At 42.0% G+C, this 9,474-nt stretch overlaps 1 protein-coding gene across 1 annotated transcript in view; it reads right to left on the reverse strand.

The window, feature by feature from the left end:
- PPFIBP2 (PPFIA binding protein 2) overlaps nucleotides 1–8,198 on the reverse strand; it is a 99,731-nt gene extending 91,533 nt beyond the window's left edge. The window contains 1 exon segment of the mRNA XM_058830193.1: nucleotides 8,074–8,198. The gene's annotated coding sequence lies outside the window, so the exon portion shown is untranslated.
- Nucleotides 8,199–9,474: the final 1,276 nt, after the last annotated feature.

Raw genomic sequence — 9,474 nt, forward strand, 5'->3', positions numbered from 1 at the left:
ATATCTATATACACACATTTATATGCATAATCTCGGTTTTATATGCGTAATCTGGGGTTTATATTCATAATCTTGGTTTTATACACATATTCTGGGTTTTATATACATATTCTGTATATACATATTATATATACACATATATTTATATGCATATTCTGAGTTTTATATGCATATTCTGTATATACATATATATATACATTTTTATAAATATATATACATACATTTATATGCATATTCTGGGTTTTATATGCATAATCGCGGTTTTATACACATATTCTGTATCTACATATATATATATACATTTTTATATATATACTCATACATTTATATACATATTCTGGGTTTTATATACATATTCTGTATATACATATATATACATTTATATATATATATATCCATGTATTTATATGCATATTCTGGGTTTTATACATGTATTTACAGCTAAAGTATGGAATGCTGCCAGCATAATCCATCACTGGGGTGTATTTATAGGATACTTTCTGTTCTCTGAATTCCCATTACTTTTAGTAATTACACGAGTTCAACCATTACAATGAAAATACCCAGGATTTCTCTGGATTCTTTTCCACAGAAGTGTTTTGATAAGTATTTAACTACTTGAGCAACGACACAAAGGGATTTGCCAAAAAATTTACCTAAAATTGTACTGCATGTTAATTCCAGTCCCAAGAAGAACTCTTTCTTCTGGTTGAAATAAATAGCAAAATTACAGATGCCAGAATATAACTGCAGACAAAACAATATGTTGTTATAAATTTAGTCACATTTTACTGCCTCTGAAATAAATAGACACCTTTGTACTGACACAGCAGAGAAATGAAAGAGAATTACATTATTATGAGTTTTATAATGAAATTATTCATTATTATTAATAATATTATAATAAAAAAGGAGTCTCACATTATTTTAGAGAGCCTGGATGTCCTCATGGCAAGGCCAGAAATCCTAAAATTTGACAGAAATTCCAAAATGACAGAAATGCTGTGTCAAATCCTGGGGACATTCTGACTTTCAGGCTTTCACACATCCTGTCCTACTCCAAAGTTAAGACTCAGAGCAGTTTTTTACAACTATTTGGAAATTGTAAGAACTTCCAAAACTACTCACATTTGTTCTGTGAGTACACCCCTGGATTTTCCTGAGGTAATAACTTAATCATGGATTTTAATGCTTGATAACAAGGCCTTTATTTGACCTGTTTATTAATAGAGCCACAAAATGAAATTATTTCAGGCTAATGACTTGCAAAGTCCTTTAATCCCTAGCAGCTACCAGCTGATTTGCCTGCATGAAAAGTTTCTCAGAAGTTTCTTGCATTTGGGGCCACTTGCATCAAAATCAAAATAATATAAAAATAATCAAAATACAAAATAATACAAAAATAATCAAAAATGCAGACAAAAGACTGAAGTATTGAAATGACCATCTGCTGGATAACCTTATCTTTTGCTTCTATTTCAGGAGAGAAAGGGGAATCAGAACTCACTATCAGTTTCTGCAGTTTATTTAATTTTCCAGAAAATGAATCAAGGTCTGCTCCCATATCAGTAATTGTGGCATCTTTGTACTCTTCTATTAAATTTGCAAGGAAAATTTGATTTGTTATTATAAATTAGAGACTTAGTCCCCTTTGTTTCAGTTGTTTTCAAACCTCCAAGTGGAAATATTTGAGACAGTTTCCTTAATTCCAAAATAATACAGATCTTGTGTTTCGACTTGAAAAGAAGGATATGGTCATGCTGGCAAACACTAAAATACATTTCTGTCATGAAGAATTGTTTTGCTTCTATTACTTTATTTATTGATAAGGGATATTTTGCTTTGTTAGTGTTTATTGCTGAGGGTAAATTCTGCTTCAGGACTCTACTGTAAACATGTAACCGTTCTGTTTACTCCTCAGTTCAGAAAAGCAAATAAAATATATTTACAGAGAAGAGATATTTCTGAATGTTCTGCCTGGCAAATTGGGCATTCTGCCTAGCATGGCACTTTTATCAGTCTCTCCTAATTGGGAAGCTTTTCTTCTAAGTGCCCAAATCAGAGTTGCCAAAGGAAGTGAGCAGCTGCTGCTCCCATTTGCAATTAGTCCTGGATAATCAGAAGCTTTGATTAAATAAAAACTACAAATGGCTGGTGAATCCCAGCTAAATTTCAGAGTATGAATTCCTTTTATAACAAACCATTTACTCTGAACACAAACCCCTCTCCCCAGGCTAAAAAAGGAAAATAAATAAAAGTGAAAAAGCAGTTTTCTAAAATCTGCCTTTTTCCTGTTAACTGAGAGCCAGCTGCACTTCCCAATCTGCAGAGGAAACTGAAGATGCTAACGAGTTCCCTAATTAAAATGGAGAAGGCAATCAAGGCAAAACAGATTTGGACCACAATTCTTGAAATAGTTTTCTAATCCTTAGCCTGATTTAGGATTATTCTGAAATGTTTCACACACTGGGCAGAGTAACCAGTGAGGGTTGTTCAGTATTTTCACTGCTCTGCTCTGCAAGACAGGCCAGAGCAAACCTTGCACAAGAAACTTTACAACTTTGCCTTCTTTTAGTCACAAAGGTTCTAATATGATTTTCTTTTTATGCATGTAAAGCCTGCCAGAGCAGACTGAAAATTGTACTTTACAGTTTCAGGTGAAGCTTCTACTTTGCATGCATTCAGAAATTGAAGAATAGTTTAATTCAAGAAATATTTAACTAATTCTTCATAATGCCTGTTACTGAAATTTAATATAAATTTAATATAATCTGTACTAATACATTTTGTAAGTCTACTTTTACTTACTGTATGTATATCTTTATTTTATTTACAGAAGATTACTTCAAAGAAAGAAAATATTGACTTCACTAATTTTGCTTTTTCTTCTCTTTAGGTGTCATGAACAGAAAATAACATATCCTACTTTTGTAGGTGCTTTGTGCTTATTCCCTGCCTATCCAAGGTCTTTGCTGGAGATTTTTGGTTTTTTCTGTCTGGCCTGAAACATCAGAATTCTTCTGTTTGGGAGCTGACTGGATTATGTTCATTATCTTCTGATCATCCCAGAAACACACCCATAAATCTTACTGCAATGCCATTAGACTCAGATGTTCTGATTATGCTTTATTAAGGCAGATGCTGCCATCTGCACTGGGGAGGAATAAAAATATCATTCACCACATTCAAGAGGCACTTGGCAAATATCTCCCCCCTTTCCAAATGAGATTTCTGAAATAAAGTTTGGGTTGAAAATAGTGCAAATTGGAAATAAAATTACTTTTTTTCCTTGTCTGAGCAGTACATAGAGAAGAAAGGAGGCAACCCCAGCTAAGTCACCTCTGAGTGCAGAGACCAGCCAGACTTGTTTCCAGAAGGGGATAAGGTAAAACAGGAGTTCCCATACTGGAAGTGCTGGAAACCCAGATTAAAATGCAACAGCTTAGATTTATCTTCACTAATTACTTTAACTGGCACTCAACCTGTTGATTTTAGAGAGTGTGAGGAGCGAAGCAGCAGATTCTCTGTGAATATTCATGCACTTTGTGTTGCTCCCATGAAAAGAGCAAGGCTGGTGTCAGAGGCATCCTTTGGACCTGGCTTTTTTCATTCAGTCTGATTTCACCCCTCCAAACTAAACTCAAGGTTTCCTTGAAGGAGGATCAGCTCCTCTGTTTTTCTCCAAAGTCACATCTGCTTCAGGAAAGCATGATCAGTTTATCACCATTTCCTTGCTGGTAAAGCAACCACCAGTTCATAGCTGCAGCTTTTTGGAAGGCAGATCCATTATTTACCATCCCTTCAATGACACACACATCAGGTTTCTCATATCTACCCCTCTATAAAGTGCTCTGTTTTAACTTGGGTTCAATCCTCAGCTTTCAGCCTCAGTTACTTCAGATTTAACCTGGAAAATTTGACTAAGCAGAGAAACACAGAATATATTTTATATGTCACATACACAGAGTTGAGAAAGCCACTGGTGGTTCCCCCTTTGTTTGTTGATGATCTGACAGAGAAATAATGCCCTGTCTGAGGCATTTGAAGACACCAAATTTCCCTTTTTGATCAGTATGAAGATTACAGCTCTTCCCCCTCAGCAGCTCACAGGTTTTGCAGAAATACTAGTGAACCACACAAGAGTCATAAAATCTTGCTTTACAGGTTATCAGAGTCCTCTAAACCACTACATTGGAACTTGGCAGATGCACAAGATTATAAACACAAATTGACCTAGACTGGCAAGAGTGCCACCAGGATTTACCTTTTAATGTTTGTTTCAGAAAGAAATTATCCTTGTAATTGAACTGCTTTGTTCTCTGCATCAGTGAATTGCCAGATAAGAGCAAAGTGCTGCTGAGAAATGGTTTTATAGCGAATAAACACGTGAGGAAGGAAACAAAAGAGGTAACTGTAATGTTACAAGGTCAGAGAGGCTTGAAATAAAAATGCCACACTAAAACACATAGAGGCATCCAGCTACAAGGAAAAAAACCACCAATATTTTGTGGCTTAATGTGCATCTATATAAAAGAAGAAATAAAATGTTATAAAGGTGTGACAGGGATAAATTCAACCTGCTACAGGTTATCCAAGGCATCACCTCAGAGGTGGTGCTCAAAGTCAAAGAACACACTGAGCAGAGGAGGGACTCAGCTCCTTCAGCTTCAGAACAAGAGGAGAGCTGACAGCACTCAACAGGCAAAAGCAAATGGGGAAAACTTCAAAGAGCTGAATTTACTGCTCGAGCTCTGCAGTTCTCAGGGCATTGACTGACACAGTTATTTTATACACATCTGCAGAACTCTGGTGGCTGATCTAGAGTTCCTCCAGACACATCCCCTGCTGCTAAACCCTCTTCAGCAGTTTGTGAGGTTTTCAAGGTTGCACCTAAAGAGGTTGAAATGATCTCTGGGGATGAGGCAGAAAGTGATAAACACCTCCAGAGACTGCAATGGTGCAACTTCAGGGACAGAAAAGTGACTTCTGACTGCCCTAAACAATGCCACCTTCTGCTGCATCGCTATTTCCACACCATTGGGTGTTTCTGGAAAAGACAGAAAAGCCTTTCTTTGTACAGAGTGTCTTGCACCTATACTGAGTGATCATTATCCTAAAACACATTTCCTTATTCATCACTCTCTGCTTTGATAAACTAAACCATCACATTACAGACTTGTAAAGCAAGGAGGAGGTTTCCTCCTGTTGCTGTAAATGTCTTTTCTGGGGAAGGGAACAGAAGGAAGGTGGATTTTTTGCTAAGAAGCAGAGCCCTGTTGAGGCCCTGCTCTACCTGTGTGAGCACAGACCTTTGCTAATCTCACCAGGTCAAGGCTGCCTGAGCTCAAACAAACCCTTGGCTATAGGGAAAAGGAGCTGAGCTCCTGCTGTGCCTCTGAGCAGCCTGCTGAGAGTGAGAGCAGTGTCTGGGGATGAGTGCCTTGTAGGGTTTTGTGGGAGTTTGTTTTGAGGAGAGAGACCAGAAAGAGGCAAACAGGAGCCAAGTTGGGTAAATGAGGGCTGGAAGCAGAGCTGCACACAGAATAACAAAGAGGTGGCTCACTGACCCCTGTTCTCTGCTTCATTTTCACTTTGTGCTCATAGGATATTGTCCCTCTGCCTTTCCAGTGTGTTGAGGGAAGGTGAGCATTGAGGTCTCCACTCTCCTCTTGTCCTTTTTTTCTCTTCCCATCCTCCATTCAAACACTCTCTGCCACGCAGAGTCACATTTTGGTGCCTCAGAGCCTGCATGGTCTGTCTGGAGAAATCCCAACAGGAAAATGGGAGAACAGATTCAAGAGCCCAGAAAACACTTCTGTTCCTGCACCAAAACATCCTCCCTGTGTCTCCACACACACCTGAGCACTTCTGTGCCTACACCAAAACATCCTTCCTGTGTCTCCACACACCCCTGAGCATTTCTGTGCCTGCACCAAAACATCCTCCCTGTGTCTCCACACACACCTGGGCACTTTGTCACACTGCTGGATGAAGTGAGATCAGATAGAGGATGAGTGAGTGGAACAGAGGTGAGATTATTATCTCATCTTTACCTGTTCCTCCCCTACCTCCTTCCTGTCTTCCCTGCTCCTCCTGGTGAGGATGAGGCTGCTGGAGTGCACTCAGGATGGGAGCAGCAGTGTCCTGGGATGATTCCCCTGCTCCCTGGGGCAGGAGATGAAGGCAGCCAGGGAAGCTGGGATCAGGGAACAACGCTCCCCAGCCCATTTCCTACCACGTTCCAGTCACACAGATCCAGCAGTTTCTGCCCCCTCCCTTTAATTTGGGCTTTCCACAGGGCAGAGTCCCCGATGAGTGACAGATAAGCTGCTGGATGTTTTGTCAAGACTCTTGATTGCTACCTGGCTTAGGCAAATAAAGCATTTAAGTTTTCAAAACCGATGCTAACATTAGCTCAGGAGAGTTCCAGACAAATCATGTGTCTCTACAACAGAAAAAAAACAACTTCAGCACTCTTGAGTCATCCCTCAGCTTAAGTCTTGTTACTGGGGACATGAAATTATTTTATATATTATAAATTTTATTGTTATTATTTTTACATGTTGTTTGTTTTTTTTTTTTCCTCATATTCTAGTACCTGTGCTCATGACAAGGCTGAGGTTCTTTTGAGTTCTCCCTCTGCTTTAACTCACACTGGGCTTCTTTCAAGTGGCCTTTACAATTGTTCTCAGCTGCAATCATGAGCAAGTGGGTGGAAAACCCATCTCATTTAAAAAACAACAACCCACACACATTTGCTTCTGTTTGTCCCGGTTTGACCTTTCACTTTCCTGATATACCGAGCTCTACTCCAAGTATTTCTGCATTAGAAAGGTGGAGAGAGGTGTAAAGATTCATTTGTTTTAAACAGGTTCATACAGCAGGTGCAAGTAAAAAATCAGGAGCACAGAGAAAGTCCATAAACAAACATGGAAAGCTGGAATTCTGCTGGAATTCTGCTCTCCCACCTGTTCTTTCCACATTTCCATACAAGTTTCAGAACAAAGTCCTCCATGCACTTGTTCACACATTACTTTTTTAAAAAAGGAAGAGCACAAGCCCAGAAAAGCTCCCCTCCTTCCACAACCTCAAAATCAAAACCCTGAGACTGCCAGCGACTTTTTGGCTGTGGGAATCCAAAATGTGGTGCTGGCAGAGATCCCTGGCCGCACATTCTGACCTGTCCCACACCAAGGAGCTTCCTAATCCTCCTGGCAGATATTGGAGGAGGTGTTTTTATCCCAGCAGAGCCGTGCCTGTGGGACTGGGGATCATCTCCTCACTCCCTCATCTCTGCACTGCTCCAGCAGCCAGCCTCACCTTCCAGCTGCTTTATCCTCAGCACCCACTAGGCAGCCCACCCCGCTTTATTTAATTATATATTATATATATTAACTCATATTATATATTAGTCAATTATAAAATCAACCCTCTTCCCACCCCCTGCCACGCTGTACTATTTATTTAATAATTAATCAACAAATCAACCCTCTTCCCACCCCGCAGTATTTATTTACTAGTTAATTGTCAAAGCAGCCCTCTTCCCACCCCTGTGCCACCCCAAACACCGCTTTATTTAATAGCTAATTGTCAAATCAACCCTCTTCCCACCCCTGTGCCACCCTGCACTATTTATTTAATAGTTAATTAACAAGTCAGCCCTCGTGCCACCCCGCAGTATTTATTTAATAGTTAATTAACAAATCAACCCCCTTCCCACCCCCCTGCCACCCCGCAGTATTTATTTAATAGTTGTCAAAGCAGCCCTTTTCCCACCCCCGTGCCACCCGCAATATTTATTTAATAGTTAATTAACAAGTCAGCCCTCGTGCCACCCCGCACTATTTATTTAATAGTTAATTAACAAATCAGCCCCCTTCCCACCCCCCTGCCACCCCAAACACCACTTTATTTAATTGTTAATTATCAAATCAACCCTCTTCCCACCCCGTGCCACCCCGCAGTATTTATTTAATAGTTAATTATGAGAGCCCGGGGAGGGGAGTTCCCACTCGGAGGGGTGTCATTGCTGAGCCCCCTGCCCCAGGGCAGTAAATGGCTTTATTTACCGACCTGCCAGCCGCACTGGGGTTCCGGAGCTCTGCTGGCCGAAAGGACAGGGAATATTTCCCTGGCAGGAGGCGCTGTCCCTGCGGAGCCCCGCGGGATGGAGCAGCAACAGGAGCTGCCCCGCCGGAACAGCCCGGAGACACCGAGCCCTGCCTGACCGGATCCTGATCTTCTTCCTGATCCCGATCCTCCTCCTGATCCCGATCCTCCCGATCCTCCTCCTGATCCCGATCCTCCTCCTGATCCTCCTCCCGATCCCGATCCTCCTCCCGATCCCTATCCCGATCCTCCTCCTGGTGGTGCCTCCGGGCCAGCCGGGACCGCGCTCCGCCGCCTCCCGCACCGAGGGTTCGTGCGGCCGCAGCCGCTCCTGATCCTTTATCCCGATCCCTGATCCTTTATCCCGATCCTTTATCCCGATCCCTGATCCTTTATCCCGATCCCCGATCCTTTATCCTGATCACTTATCCCGATCCCATATCCTTTATCCCGATACCTGATCCCTTATCCCGATCCCTGATCCTTTATCCCGATCTCCGATCCCTTATCCCGGTCCCTGATCCTTTTTCCCTTATCCTGATCCCTGATCCTTTGTCCCGATCCCTTATCCTGATCCCTTATCCCGGTCCCTGATCCTTTCTCCTTTATCCCTGATCCTTTATCCCGATCCCTTATTCCGGTCCCTGATCCTTTCTCCTTTATCCCGATCCCTTATTCCGGTCCCTGATCCTTTCTCCTTTATCCCGATCCCTTATCCAGGTCCCTGATCCTTTCTCCTTTATCCCTGATCCTTTATCCCCGATCCTTTCTCCTTTATCCCGATCCTTTATCCCGGTCCCTGATCCTTTATCCCGATCCCTGATCCTTTATCCCGATCCTTTATCCGGATCCCGATCCCGGCTCCAGCGGCGCTCGGGGCCGCCCCCGGTGCCGGCGCTCCGGCCCCCCCGTGCGGGCAGGTGCTCCAGGGAATTCCTGCGCTCCGGGAATTCTCCGCGCACCATTCCCATCCTCATCCTCACCGCCGGAATCAAAACTCCGCTCTTTTGGCTGTTCTGGTTTTTTTGGGGGGGCGTTTTCCCGCCCGCCAGGGTTTTTCCAGGTTACGCTCAGGCTTCGTGGTATTAACTGAGAAAAACGCTGATTTCGCCAAAGATTTCAAAATCAGGGGTTCCTCTACTTAAAGAGCTTCTTTCCTGCTTTAATTCCCTCAGTAAAATAACAGCATGCGAGGTTTATATTGTTATAACTATCTGATATCACCCCCTGCTTAAAATTTAAAATTAACCCTCTAATGCCCTGTTTATCACCGAAAAAAATCTGCGGTGCAGGGAGGCTGCAAGCACACAAATGTTAAATAAAAACACACTCATGAAGTGTGGCTTTTCTTCTGTCTCTGGAGGT

This window comes from Poecile atricapillus, chromosome 1, assembly GCF_030490865.1.
Source record: "Poecile atricapillus isolate bPoeAtr1 chromosome 1, bPoeAtr1.hap1, whole genome shotgun sequence".
Taxonomy (NCBI): Eukaryota; Metazoa; Chordata; class Aves; order Passeriformes; family Paridae; genus Poecile; species Poecile atricapillus.